General features: G+C 37.6%; 1 protein-coding gene across 1 annotated transcript in view; it reads left to right on the top strand.

The window, feature by feature from the left end:
* Positions 1-16,204, top strand: part of LOC107562936 (fibroblast growth factor receptor-like 1) — a 73,102-nt gene that overhangs the window by 13,281 nt on the left and 43,617 nt on the right. The gene's annotated exons all lie outside the window — the stretch shown is intronic.

Here is a 16,204-nt window from a genome sequence, read left to right as displayed (position 1 = left end):
AGGGTTAAATCCCCCCCAGAATATATAAACCTGTACACACACACACACACACACACACACACACACACACACACCCTGCAAATGATTCAGCTGGGACAACCACGCCACGCCATAAAATAACAATTAATAAATGAAACATTTAAACATATTAATTAATTAATTAATTAATTAATATGTTTAAATGTTTCATTTATTAATTGTTATTTTATGGCGTGGCGTGGTTGTCCCAGCTGAATCATTTGCAGGGTGTGTGTGTGTGTGTGTGTGTGTGTGTGTGTGTGTGTGTACAGGTTTATATATTCTGGTGGGGACTTAAACCTGAATACACACAAACTAATGGGGACTCATGTAACTCGGGGGACCTAAATTGTGGTCCCCACGGGTACAAAAGCTTATAAATCATACAGAATTAATTTTTTTTGAAAATCTAAAAATGCAGAAAGTTTCCTGTGAGGTGTAGGGTTGGTGTAGGGCAATAGAATATACGTTCTGTACAGTAGAAAAACCATTACGCCTATGGAGAGTACCCACAAGGATAGCTGACCAGACATGTGTGTGTTTGTGCGCGTGTGTGTGTGTGTATGTGTTATTTAGAGTGAAAAGCATAGCCAGCTGTTAGGTTGAAATCCACACAGCAGTTGGAATTTGTGAAGTGTGTGAGAGTTGTGGGAGTGGTTTCAGTGCTTGTGCATTGTCAAATCTGCATTTGTCAAAGAGCTTTTCAATTTATAGCATTGATTTATTATATTTAAATATTTCAAATGCATTTAAAATACTGGTCAATACAGAGGGGGGAAAACAGCCAGTAGTGTCAACTCAGTGTATTGTTTAGAGAGGTTTTGCTTGCACCTGTGGAAGTCTTCATCTGCTGCTGGCTGTTATATGTCTCCCAGCCACTCCAAGGATCAGGCCTGATACAATTACCTATATGGGGATATAAGGGGCTCTTTTGTAACAGGTGTGGGTGTCATTTTTCCAGCCTCAAATCCATTGTATTTTGGAGGTCCAGATAAACTCTGCTTCATACTTTGTTGCTTTAGGATGTTACATGGCATGTCCTGTTGAAGGAATAATTCACACAAAAATGTTATATTTATGTTGTTCAAGAAACAAAAAGCATTCCTTTAAAGTCATATCTTTTCAGTGAATTGGCTGACCCGGTTTACAAAGCCTGAATTTTGGATTTGTCCACTGAGGTTCTCGAGATCAGCTCACTAGATTATTGTTTGACTTAATTTGAACTTTATATAGTACATAAGTTGATACTATCATGGCGTTTTGCGTCCTTTTTGCAGCTTGAAAGTTTCAATCTTCATTGTAATTGCTTGAAAAAGAGCAACCGGCACATTATTCAAAATTTCCCCTTTTTTGTTTCACGGAAGAAATGAGGGCGAGGTTTAGTAAGTGATTACAGCACTTTCATTTTGAGTGAACTCTCCCTTTAAGACTCTTTTAACAGACATAGTATGTGTTTCAGACGCTAGAGCTGTGTTCCATATAGAGGCCCTGTTTCTAAAAATATTTGGCAGGATAGCTGATTCACAGCCGGCTCCCATGGGCCTGATCATTTTATTTTGAGTTGGAGCGGAAACAGAGACTAAGGTTGTTCATGGGACGAAACCGCTAGTGAAAGACCCTCACGTGACGGCGATGGAAAGAAAAATGACCGCGAGGCAGATGACAGATCAGCGGCCCGCGAGGGCAAAATTCGATGTCCACTGACAGGTACAAGTGCCATGACGACGGATTCATTTGAGACAATATTGCAGGATTGCCGGCCACGTGAGGTTCCCCTTCAGTCAATGGACACTTTGTCGGATCTGGCCTTGCTTTTCGGGTCAGGGTATTCTTCTGCTGTGGCGCCACAATGAATACAGGGCTAAAGCGCTTTACAAGGACAGGCTGACGGGGGATGGGGGAGATTGGAACGGGAAACTACAGAAGTGCTACGTTTGTAATTTTATACAGGTACTTCATGTGGACCCCATTATGCAAATAGCACGCCATAAGCCTTGGACCAAAAACAACGCTTGGATTGCTTTCCTTTTTTATTTTTTTAAATCTGAAAATGATACAAAGGCCCTCTATGAAGAGATTTTATAGTGCACATTAAGAACACATGTAGCACATGGCCTGAGCATCGACCCAGCACTGGTTCACTCCCAGCTGCCATTGTTTGAGTGTAAGAGCTTTGAGAGGAATGTCCTACAACCCCCTTCCTCTTGTGCATCTCACTACCTCTCCAAACAAATGGAGGGCTGTGCTCGTGAAACACTCAGTCTACATTAGATCTCGTGCTGGATGCCATTCTTTTTTTCTTTTTCACGGGTCAGCTTTACACGAGGTGTCTTGTGTGCCTTCTTGCCCTGGTCAGGTGCCCACAGAGCGTGTAGATGAAATGCTTTCTGATGGAGACGTGCACAGAACAAATTAAGTTAGTCATGGCTGAGACACGGTGTGGAATGTGCGAGGCAGGAGGAGCGGGGCACGGACAGACTCCGGCAGAGGGCAGGAATACCGGTCTTTCATTGGAAGGAGAAGATACTGATAGTGGAAGTTGTGGTTTGATTTTGGAGGGATTTGGGTCTTCAGTATTATAATTTTTTTCTTTATGTAACGATTTTCTTAACATTTTGGTATATAGAGATATGGATATAGTATATCTTAATACACACACACATTTTTATAGAAATGTGATTATAAAGTAAAGCAATGGTCCTTATGACTATTTCCAAATAATGGTTGGCCTATCATAAATTTAACATATTTTTACACTTTTAATATACAATTTACACTACCGTTTAAAAGTGTGAACTTTTCAAGTGTTTTAAAATAAGTCTCTTAAGCTCAACTGGGCTGCATTTATTTGATAAAAAAAAAGACAGTAAAAAACAGTAATATTGTGAAATATTGCCATTTAAAATAATGGGTTTCTAGTTGAATATATTTTTAATGCAATTAATTGCTTTGACAAACCTGAATAGTCATCAGCCATTACTACAGACTTCAGTGTCACATGATCCTTCAGAAATCAGTCTGATATGTTGATTTGTTGCTCAGGAATCATTTCTTATTATTATGTTGTGTTATGTTGAAAACCGTTGTACTGATTAATATTTTTGCAGAAACATTTTGCAGAAATTTTTTTTTTACAGATTGAATTTCTGATGAATAGAAAGCTCAAATGGACATAAATATAAATCTTGTAACATTATAAATGTTTTTCACTTTTGATCAATTTAATATATCTTTGCTAAATAAAAGTATTAATTTCTTGCAACAACAAAAAAATCGTACAGACCCTGTACTTTTGAAAAGTAGTGTAAATACATGTGATCAATGTACTTGCAGTCTTCGATATAAGGCTATGGGGATTGATTGATTGATTGATTGATTGATTGATTGATTGAACCCTGAGCAACTGTGAGCAATAATAATAATGATGCACCACTAATAATAATTATACAGTTTTTTATTTTATTTTATGTGTACTCCTTTAAACTTTTGTCCCACGATATCTTCGTCTCAAAACATTTCAAACTCTGCTTTATCCCATGGGTATTACCACAATAGGGATTAGGCCTCTCTTTATAAAACGCCCTTGACCTGCATCTGATGTTGTAGTGCAAACATGGGGCTCCTAGTTAACGAATAATATAAAGTTAATCACAAAAGTGAGCTATTGCAGGTGCTGACCGCCTATCTGAAGTGGGGTTAGTGCCCTGAGTACAGATAAGACACAGAAGTGTGATCGGACAGGCTCGTCTCAGTTTTTATCAGGCAGCTGGAGGCCGCCAACGTTAAATATTAGCCATCGAGATATCAGGCACTCGTCCCTGCAGCACACACTGTTAATAGTTTTCCCTTGCAGTACAGTTTTGATATCAAGCTGTTCTTGTGCTTTTTCCCACTTCTTCGTTTTTTCACCGCTTACCCTAATCTGTACCTCGACCTGTGCTGCAACCTCAAGCCACAGTTTAAACCGAAGCAATTTCATATCAGCGACTTGCGCTATTAAGTCATTCATCATCTGGTGCTTCCTTTGAAATCAGATTTGATCCCAGTGGATTGCCAGTCTGATATCATGAAGTTTTGAACATCTCCTAACATCTGTGAAAGCCACCAGACTTGTGTGAAGACGCAAATTGAAGATGCCGTTGAGCGGCGTGTAGTCTGGTGTGTGATGAGCTACCATTTATAGCTTTGTTTTTATTCTTTGTCATCTGAGGGGAGGGAAGGAGCGGATATCTTATATACTCATGCCCTGCATTCCGGGCCTCTGTGAGCTGTTTGTCTGAGCGGTAAAATGGAATTAGCCCGCTCTGCCCTGCCAAAGAGCACACGCTAGGATGTGTGACTGACTTGGTGTGTTTGCCTAGTGCAGAGATTCCCAAACAAGGGTTCGCGAGGGAACTGCAGGGCGTTCATGAGCTGATGAAAAGCTAATAATTAGTTCATTCAAATGTCAAGTCAAGTCACCTTTATTCATATAGCAATTCAGATTGTGTTAAAGCAACTGTACAGCATTACATAGGAATATAGTGTGTCAATAATGCAAAACGACAATAGTAAACACTCAATGTTCAGTTAAAGGCAGTTCATCATTGAATTCACTGATGTCATCATCCAGCTCAGTTCAGTTTAAATATTGAAATGTAACACTAAAATAAAGAAATGGGGCTAATGAAATCTGATGAAATTGCAATTATCAAATCTAAGCCTTCGATTTCATTAGTATAGTATAGTCCATTGCACTGTGTGCAGCACTGTGTTCATTTACACGCGTGCAGCTGATAATAGTGTGTTTTCAGAGTGGCTCGATTCACAGCAGTTTTATTTTAGTATCTAGTATATTTTATATTTTAGTATTTATTAAAGTTTTAGTAATTTAGTTTGTTATTGTTTTTTAAATCTGACTAGATAGTATTTATGAATTTTAATTTATTAGTTTTAGTTATTTTAGTATGTCAATGAAACAAAAATGAGACTAAACAAATGCTGAAATAAAATAATTGTTTTATATTTGATTAAATTCCAGTTAATGTTTATTTTATTTAAAGTAATTCAATGTTTTTTTTTTTTATTATTATTTTTGTTTATTTACTGTGTTTATTGTATTTATTTATTTATTTATTTTTTAGTTTTCGTTAATGATATTAACCCTGGTTCACAGTAAATGCTGCAAAGCTCCACAAGCTCCATCTCTGCAAATGCTGCGAGTTTAACACGCATATGGGAATGCAATGTGTGCTAGGTTCATTCGCATAATTTTTAGGAACATTTTTAGGACATAATTTTACAGCATTTTACCAATATAACAATTTTTATTGATTTTTTGGGCAACATTTCAGTCCTGAGGTGTATGGTGTAAAAATATCATTTATAAATGTAAATAAATAATCTATAAATAATAAATATGGACTGTATAAATAATAATTCAAATAAAATCATTTTAATTCGAACAAAACCCTGACTAAAAAATATTTTATCGGTTTACTTGCCTATCATGTGTCCATTAACAGGCATCACTGAATTGTGAACATGTTAATGTGTCATGAAATTTTTGAAATATTCACATCAAATCTTAAATGGTTCAGCTGGCAAAAAAGTTTTGGAACATAGCATATGGTTGTGCTTCTTTTGCCGCATGCTTCCCGAACACGTCGTCCTCGTCCATATGTCTGTTCCCTGCTCAAACTTTGGTCCCCCTCTGTGTCCCCATCGTTGAGTCCACACAGCTAACGCAGCACCCTGTAGAGGTCAATTTTATCTCCCCCCTGTAAAACATAAAGCCCCCTCAGCAGCCACGTGTAATTGAAGTGGTGGCCTTTAACACAGTTTTTCACCAGCACGCAATAAGAAGCATGCTTTTCCTCCGGCTTCCCGGCCGAGGTCGCAGCCCAGGGAATACTCTGCTCCCTCTGTATTTTTTCAGGCTCCCCTTTCACGTCCAATACATCTGGATAATTGTCATCCAGGCCCAAGTTTCTTCTATTGAGCTCTCATAAAAGTCCTTTAAAAACTCCTGGCTCGTTAGCCTGCGAAAACAATGCCTTCTGAACATGTCCTTTTCATAGCTTTTCAGCACTCTGATTTCCAGACTTTACTGCAACATTTCGTTCCTCAATTTGTTTACACCGAGAAGACAGGTGCTGTTTAAAACGAACATGATCTGGGTTAATTTGGAGGGACAGACCATGCTTTGTTTCCAGTGAACCTGTGGCCGTTATATAAGGTGAGATTGAGGTTTACGCTCCTCAGAACTGACAGCTTTAAACGTTTCTGGAGTAAGTCGCATTGAGGTCTGGTTCTTTGACCAGCATTATTCATTTCCCTTCAAAGACTCTTTCTACTTTGACAATTATATATCACACCAGTCTTTACATGGCAAAACAAAAAAAATGGTCTTAACACTTTTTGTTCTGTTACACAGTAAAAAAAAATATCTAAACTATCAATTTGCTCTTATTACATTACAATTATGTTTTAGAAAAATATATCTTGAATTGATTTTATTGATCTTGCCTCATTGACAGTTTTTGTAAGCAATTTTATAATATATTTGGCAATTTGGTATGAAAATTTGGCAATTTGGTACTTCATATCTTACAACATCTTACTCATTTGTTTTACAAAGTATATTTTTCTTGTTTAAACAATGTTTAGATGGAAAACAAGGCAAAAATTGATTCAGACAACTGGTTTAAAAATAGTTAAGAAAGTTAAGAAAATATTTTTTAAGATAATTTTTACTCAAAATAATTTCTTAAGATAACATCAGATTTAAAAAATCTGCTATTATACACTTTAATATAAATATGTTGGGATTGTTTTAAGAAGGAATAAGGATCTCGTGTTGTGTTCCTTTAAAGGGGTCATATGATGCTGCTAAAAAGAACATTATTTGGTGTATTTGGTGTAATGAAATGTGTTTATGTGGTTTAAGGTTCAAAAAACACAATATTTTCCACATACTGTACATTATTGTTTCTCCTCTATGCCCCACCTTTCTGAAACGTGCTGATTTTTACAAAGCTCATCGGTCTGAAAAAGCGAGGTGTGCTGTGATTGGCCAGCTAGCCAGTGCGTTATGATTGGCCGAATACCTCAAGCGTGTGACGGAAATGTTACGCCCCTGTAATTTTACGGAAATGTGATGATGCCCTGTCAGGCCAGAGCGAGGATTCAAAAACATGAAAACCCATTATAAACGAGGCATTCGTTGCATCCAGTGGGGACATAATTATGGATTATAATGACTTATACTGTCTTTTTACGTGTTGCATCGTAAACATAAAACTATGTCTGCATTTGTGATCGGAGAAATTACAGACAACAAGCCCTACTCTACACTGCCAAAAAAACTCGCTTTAAATATAAAAGATGGAGGTTAGAACGAGCTGTTTTAGGTAGGCGTGGCTGACTCTTAACTTTTATAAAGAATATCTCTTTGGATTTGAGACTTTAGTCTTTGCAACCTCACAGATCTTCTTTTTTGCACCAAGAGCTTGTAACACTCCAAAGAGAAAGGAAAACTTGAAATCGCATCATATGACCCCCTTTAATGCCAGAACAGCGAAGGGAACTTAAAGACTTTAAAGAATCTGCTGACTGGTCGACATGGCAACATTATCCGCTCAGCACCCAACACCCTACTGGCTTCTGGTCCCGAGTTTCCCAGAAAAGTGTGTCTCTGTTGGGGCCGTGGCAAGAGCAGTGGCAGAACGGGAGAGCCAGCCAAACCTCTCTTTTCCCACCGCTCCAGGCCTTCATTAGATAAACCACTCACTCAATCACTGCTCTAGTTTGCGGGATCCTGTGCCATTCACAACATGTTTTTCCCCTTCTGGAAGCCGAATACATGATGGAGCTGTTTTGTACTCTATCTGTTTTTCTATTGATTGCATGTAATTATATTGACAAAAGGCCTGTTTAACCATTCATTACATAACTATTTATTTCAAACTTTCAAGTCAAGTCACCTTTATTTATATAGTGCTTTTAACAATACAGATTGTATCAAAACAACTGTACAGCATTAATTAGGAAAATTGTGTCAATAATGCAAAAAGATAATAGTAATTTTCAGTTAAAGGCAGTTCATCATTGAATTCAGTGATGTGATCATCCTGCTCAGTTCAGTTTAAATAGTATCTGTGCAATCAAGTCGACGATATCGCTGGATATTAAGTGTCCCCAACTAAGCAAGCCAGAGGCGACAGCAGCAAGGATCCAAAACTCCATCGGTGACAGAATGGAGAAAAAAACCTTGGGAGAAACCAGGCTCAGTCGGGGGCCAGTTCTCCTCTGGCCAGACGAAACCAGCAGTTCAAATCCAGGCTGCAGCAAAGTCACATTGTGCAGAGGACTCAACTGGTTCCTGTGGTCTTAGCCACTTAGACATTTTTTTTTTCTTCATTTTTTGACTTTTATGGGCAATGTAAAAACTTTTCCAGTAGAGACTTTTCCATTTGAAACTTTAAACCGAATTTAAACTTACACTCTAAGGAAAAAAAATTATGTAGGAAAATGTATAGTTAATGTAATTTGTACTGACGTTTTCATCAGCCCTAAGACACAACACGATGCAATGCGTAATTTAAAATATGAGTGTTCTTGGCATTACTAGTGACTTGTTGTACTGCTTGTGGTACAGCCTTTTTTTTAATTAGTTTATTTATTCTTTGCAAAACTCCCATTGTGTAAAGGTGGGTGGTTGCCAAGTTGTTGCCATATGGTTGCTAAGGTGTTATACTATTCTTGTTTAATGTAAATCTATGTTTTACTTTATTGGTACTTGCAATTAACAGAATACATTGCAGAGTTCTTGAAGGTCTTGTGCATGTCTGATGTAAATATGAGTAGCCCACTGCCTTAGGGCAGCGTTAACTGTCATGCTTTTGCAATTGGTAGCAATTGACCTATTGACAGCAGGGGAAATGCCTGCTCTACCTGTCTGAATAGAGTACGGTCTGTGGAAGTAGAATATTCCCATCACTTTCACTTGTCGCCCCAAGCAATGACAGGAACACAAAGAGGTTAGGTGAGACAGCAGCATAGAAAAATTACCATTATAGCTGAGATATACAGTCTTTCTTACGCGACATATTCACAACGCTTGCATTCCTTCGTTATTTGTCAGACGTTGTGGTTAGGGTTTTATCTCAGCCCCTACATTTTTAACTTCTGCAGTTAATTCGGCCTAAACCACTTAGCGTATTAACTCCCTTCAGGCTGAGTTTTGTAGATACATTTTAGCCTTTACTGGTGTTCTTTTTTTATAGGGGGGTAATTTTATCAATTAATAATTCTGTGGAGAATTTGCATTGTGAATGATGATTAGTCTGGTCTTCCTTGCATGTATTTATATTTCCTTAAATGTATTTATATTTTCACTTCCAACACTGGTATTTGGGGAAATGCAAATGAAGTCACGCATAATCGTTTGCATGCTATATTCCTTGTATTTATATAAACTGCAAATGAAGGATCATAGTTATGCAAGAAAATCAGAGAAGAGTTTAGATTTTGGTCATGCCTTAAAATTCCTGATTTGTTGCGGATTTAGTATCGCATAAATGTGGTCTTAGAAGAATACTGATGCCTTTCTTTCTTTGGTGTTTGTGTGTAACTTTGCTTAGCAGTGTAAATAGATTACCATTGATTGATTATAGTCATTGAGTTGCTGAATTCTGTTTTCGTTTTAAAACTGAACCTCGTAATAAGACGCCGATGCCCTAAAGTCAAAAAGACCTTGAATGTAGGTTTGTTTTCCAAAAGAAACAGAAAAGATGAAAAGATTCCAAAAACATGTTGCAATTACAGTTTTTGTTGTAACTTTCCAAACACTAGTTAGATTACAGGGTAGTTTGCATTCTGTTGCATTTTATATCCTTATGAGTCATAAACCTTCATAACAAACAATAGTCTCACTAATTAAAGAAATACAATGTGTATATATAATAAATATAATTATGTATGTGTATGTATAATAGAAATATATACAACAATATATTTAAATAGGTGTTTTTGTGGTTAATTGAAATTTTTTTTGTAACTACTAAAGTTTTGACCGAAGTTTTGAACGTTGAACGTCATCACAGTGGTCTTTTTCCTCGTGTAGCTGTTGGCTCTGAAAACCTCATGGTGGCAACATGTGATATCCCACAATCCCCCTCATTGCAGCTTTCCCCGAGGGAGACCCGTACTCAGTCCGGCAAATGTTTTAGGAGGTTTTTCATTTCACTTTTTTCCGTCCTTGGCCTGCTTTAGTAAACAGAATCTGGAGCTCACTGAACAGAGCCATCAGATGTTAATTGCCGGTCAAACTTCCTGGACCCGAAAATGTTCAAATCCTTTATAAACAATCAAAAAACAATTATTATGAGAAATGGTGAGGTTGTGTTCATGTCTGTTCTAGTTGGTAAGGGTCTGTAAATGCAAGTGAAGTCACTTGATTCCATCTCGATAGTATGCATACAAGGCCAACGGCAGCTGTTAGAGACCATACCATTCATCATAACTGGAGTATGTTTACATGCCATGTTCTACATTTTCAGCCAGCCATGATCCATCCTTCAAGATGGTGTAAATCCACTGTAATTACTCCTATTTTAACACAATCAAACTCATAACATACTTTATACATAAATTGATGTTCATTTATGACATTGTGTTTAGAGATTGGCAGTCACAGAGTATGTTATGTTCATTAAATATTTAGAAAGGTTCATTAACTAAATGAAATGTGATCTTAATATGTGCTTTGCACTTTTGATTTTATGCATTTGGCACATTTGATTTGAAGTAAAATATTTTAGCTTGTCTTTAAGCAAAATTAAAATGAAAATTGTCATCATCTACACACCCTCACATCATCTCAAACCCATAGGTTTTGTTTTGACTTTTGTTTGGAAATGAAGATATTTTTCATATGTATATATGTATATCTTTAGATCCATATTTAATATTTTTTGTACCATAGTTGATGTGATCTATATATGTGTTGATCAATATTTATTTTAAGCATCAAAGTCATAGGCGTAATTTACGGGTGGGACATGTCCCCACCACTTTTTGCCAGAGTCAATATTGTCCTCACCACTTTTTTGAACATCTCGCGGCTCAGACGTACCTAATGCAGATAAAACATTAGTTTCTGTTAATAAGATGCGATCTGGTGCTGGAATCTGTTGTTTTTGAAATCATGCTGAATGTTCGTTGTGATGTTATTAATGATGGAACCACTGATCTATAATAGAGAACATTATATATAGGCCTAGATCAGATGGTACGTTCTCTTGTGAGATGATCTATTCATTCTGGTTAAATCACAAAACAAAACACACACAAACATGTCCCTCCTCTTGATATACGATCACTGATGAACATCTTTGAATAAGGGGGAAAAAATATGCGAGGGCGGATTAGAACCCGAAACCTTTAACACTCATGAGTCCATGACAAAAATTCTACCACTTGATTGTTTGGGAATTAATGTGTATCTCTATATTTATTCACTGAAATGAATTATCTCGGGGCTAACAATACATATTATTATTATAGTACATGTAAGAATAAAACTATCACGTTAAAAATTAGCTCTATGTCAATACATTAACCCCCCCTACACTCGCTCCTGTCCCACCCACTTTTTAAAACAAAGTGTACTGTATAAAGTGATTGTGTCTCTTTAGAAGAGTTTCATGTTCTCAGTTCATATTTATTACTTTTACAATGTCTTTATGAACTTGATTATGTAGAGCTTTATTGTAAGGACCGTAATCGAGATATATATTAAATAAATATTATGTAACATTGTTGTCCAAAGATGAACAAAAATCTTAGAGATTTGCATTGCCATGTAAACTAACCCTTTAATGGACTTACAATTTACTCACATTTATTGGAGGGTTTGATAGCATGAATATATTATCATTATTATATTATGATTTAAAATATATTTCTAAATTTGTCCAAATCGGCCTTTTGAGATTTGAGATTTTCTTGGAGGACATGGTTTTGCGTTCCTGTGAGTGTTTTGCTTTGTTTAAGGGTCTAATAGTTACATCACATTTGTTCATCACATGATTAGATGTCGTGGATAAAGCTTATTGAATCTGACCTACAATACTCTGTTAATTTCCACAACTCCGGAGCTGTTAGTTTTGGGCATATTCACAGTACGTTTCCGGGAGTTAGTGGTGAAAAAGAATACGATTAGCAATAAAGCAGCCCCCTGTAAGAGGAAGTGAAGGCAGGGTGAGGGTTATCTTACTCTATCATAACCTGCTTCCTGAAGGTGAATACATTGGCACTCGTGAGCTCAGACCTGCTCAAGAAATTATAATCAAACACATTCTTGCGCTCCAAATCACGTCCTGTGCTCCCTACACGAGGCCAACCAAAATATTATGCCTCAGCGTCTTTTGCACCAAAGGGTCCTATCTAGCTGGCTCAAGGAGAGATATCTATTCTTAAGGGAAAGCTTTATTTACGCAAATCGCAGTGTAGAGGCTTTTTGGCAGAGGGCTGGAGTTAAAAGAGAATATATGATGGAATGCTACTTGCGTTGGCCTCTTACAGAATATTTTTTTTTCCTGTCATTAGTCGACATTCCAGGCGTGCATGTTGGGATACCTTAAGCCAGCTATCCGTAAAAGGGAAGGAGGGATATGGAAGACTGCAACTCGCTGAGAGTTCTCCGGAGCACAGGCGAATAAGAGGCTGGCCTCCGTATTGTATAGTGCTGCGACAGAAGGGAATGCGTTTATGTTGAATGGAGAAAACAGATTGCCTTTTAAAGGGTTTGACCTGCCGTTCCCCTCATTCAGCCCACAAATTCACTCACACACCCAATATTTACACAGACGCACAGGCTTTTTAAAGTCACTGCTGTTGAAGTGTGTATTGTTGGGCATTGGAATGCATTTATTTATTCATACAGTGTAAATACTGTTACTCCGTGTTGCCGTTTCTCTTTTCAGAGGGCTAAAAAAAATGCTTTCCTGACCCTGTCTTTTGTGACTTGTGTGGGAGCCGTTGCATTAATCACAGCCGTCTTTGAGCCAAAGGGAGAAGAATTGGAAGGCAAACTGAGCACTGCTTGCGAAAGTTCAGGGCCTTTGTTTTCTTCCACCTCTGATCTGTGAAATGTGCAGTGCTGTCGACCCGCGAGAAGGACAGGCCTCGGGACTGACCCACGAACAGAAGACCCGGAGCGGGAGAGCCGTAAATCTGCTCAAAGTGTGGGTGTATGGACCTCCTAAAGGAGAATGAGATTTCAGTCTGTGAAACGGCTCACCAGGAAGGTTTTACTCTGATGAGAAAGCCATTTGAAACGGAGCGGGGGAACAGTACTCCGGCGAGTTCTTGCCTGTGACTAATTTCTTTTTCACACTTTCAAACATCATCCATCAACATGTCAGCTACTCACTGCGGTCTGTGAGGCACAGTAGTGTGCTGTAGTCAGATATACCTGTGCCAGGGACTCCTTCACACTCCCACTGGGCACCACGTCATATCAGAGCAGTGTGAAACCAGGCATGAGATTTTTCACTAGAGAAGCCTCCTTTGATTCGACATCAAACAGTTTTGCTGTTACAGTTCATGGACAATTGATATCTATCAGCATATAAAAGATTTTAAATAATTTTTGCATTGCTCTTTTCCATACAACAAAAGTAGATTGTGATAGTAGATGGCGTGGAGCTTCAAATAAGGACATAAAATAGTGCACTTGTGCACTATATTGCAAGTAATACTGATAATCTTCTCAATGCCACAGCTCTGAAATCTCAAGATTGTGCTTAAGAAAGAACATTTTCATGCCTCGCAACTAGGGCTGTGCGATTAATCGAAATAGAATCGGAATCGCGATTTGAGACGTTGCGATTTCCTAATCGCAAAGCCTGCGATGTGGACGCGATATTGCTCTGTTCCAGAGCATATGCATGACTGTTTTACAATCTTTTACATACAATCTTACTTGCCCTTGGCAAGAGTGAGCGCACCTCCGTTCTCCCCAATCAGCACTGCTCTAGCCAACTTCGTAAACACCCACCATAAAAAAAAAAGAAAGAAAACGGACCACGGGACGGGAGAGAGACAGAGTGGGATTATGGCGTCTACTGGGTCAGATCGATAGTTAGGCAAATTAAAACTAAAGAAAACCGTATGCAACTTAAGCTTCGAAATGACAGACAATGAACAAAAAATGTAATTTGCAAGAGCTGGGTCATAACGCATATCAAGAGCTCTCTTATCGGTTCTGTTTTCAGTACTGGAGAATAAAAGATACATTCTTAGATGTTTTTGTTAGTACGTGAACGCCATCTTACACATTTTATCTCCCCAACAGATTAATTTGAAATAAGTTTATAATGCATGTTGGCTATTCCAAATTCAGAAGAGCGCACACACAGCCTGTGTCTGTGAATGCTTCTCATACTCGCTCCTCTCTGCCCCACGCGGCGCGAACCCCGCGTCACGGACGAGCCGTTCATGCTTGCCGCACACACAGCCTGTCTCGCAATTCTCATTTATACTCGCACCCGGCTCCGCAAGTCTCCACGAGCTCATCTGGCAGTATGGATGAGGCTTGATGCACGCGCGCAACCTGTGTCGACTCGCGCCTGGCTCTGCATTTAAAACAAATGTAAATTCAGTCTAACTGCTTGCTAATTTCACTTGGATGAAATGAAACATTCAACATTTTCCACTTGCTCTTAAAATGAATACATTTCTTTATTTATAAAAAATAAACAAATATTTTCTGTGAAATTCAGTAATTAAGTTAATTCTGTAAAAGTAGTTATACCATTATAATCTTGCCTGCTGAAAAAAAAAAACAATAGAACCCCTCCCAAAACACAATAACAAATGTAATGGATTTCAGGGCTATAATGGAAATTGTATTAGTTTTAATGTAAACTATAATGGTGTCTATTTGATGGATTCTATTGGTGGGATCTGGCAGATTGCAACCAATAGAACAACAGTAATTCCTATTGGAATAATTCCCAAAACGAAAAGGAATTTTGTAATGGTTTAATGGAAACTTTAAGAATTTCTGTGATGGTTTCTATAGTTTTTTTCAGCAGGGTAATGATACCCATACTGTGCTGCACTTTATTGACAATATTGAGCTGAAGCTTGACTTTGCAAATTTAAGATCGCAAATCAAATCGCAATATCTGTCAAAAAAATCGCAATTTGATATTTTCCCCCAAATTGCACAGCCCTACTCGCAACCTTAAACGTTTGGTTTTCTGTGATATTGCAACGTTTTTGCAAATTCTGGTGATATGTCACTGACAATCCTATCTAGCTCGTTAACATAGATGAGGTTTTGTCAAAATGGCTTAAATAGTCTTGAAAGCATCTGTAAAAATTTGTTTAAAACTACAGACTTGTATATAGTAATGTTTTGCAGAGTATGCCATCGTTTCCAGCAAAAGTGTGTTCATTAATTTATGGAATTAAATTACATAGTTTATATAAGATTTTTAAAAAATACATTGCTATAAATGTATTATTATTTTGTGGAATGCAGAAAAATAGCCTACTGTATGGTGCGTTTCCCAAAAGCAAACACACCCCTCAACCCTCTACGGACACCTTGGCAATTGAATCGCCATTGGCTAGTAAATTTTTTAGTTTACTCGCCAGACTGATATATATATATATATATATATTAGGGCTGTCAATCGATTAACATTTTTCATCTGATTAATCGCATCCTTTTTCTGTGATTAATCGCACACCTCATGAAATTAAGCATAGACCATTTATTTTGTTTCAAATGTTTATCTTGTCATCATTTGCTATATTCAGCAAAGTAAACCAAAAGATTGAAGGGTGATTCTCAAAAATCTATATTTTCTGCAAGCTTTTTTCAAGATAAATTAAGATGTCTTTCCAAAAGGACACCAACGGACCAAATGATATAAGGAGCCCATATAAGCACATATGAAAGGAAAAAAAAATCAGAATTTTATAGTATGTGTACAGTGCAACAGCAAAGAGCTTTTTTACATTTTAGAGAAGCCAAGTTGCGATACCGAACAGGACCACATGGAGATGCCAAAAAAAAACTAAACCAATTTCCTGCTGACTGCATATATCTACAGTACACGGATCCATTCAGTATAACTAAACACAGCAACATAAACATGACAAATCAAAACATTATCGTGAATGTGTG

Source organism: Sinocyclocheilus grahami, unplaced genomic scaffold (assembly GCF_001515645.1).
Source record: "Sinocyclocheilus grahami isolate Dianchi unplaced genomic scaffold, SAMN03320097.WGS_v1.1 scaffold849.1, whole genome shotgun sequence".
Classification (NCBI taxonomy): domain Eukaryota; kingdom Metazoa; phylum Chordata; class Actinopteri; order Cypriniformes; family Cyprinidae; genus Sinocyclocheilus; species Sinocyclocheilus grahami.
The sequence above is the reverse complement of the archived record's forward strand: the minus strand, read 5'-3'. Positions and strand labels throughout refer to the sequence as shown.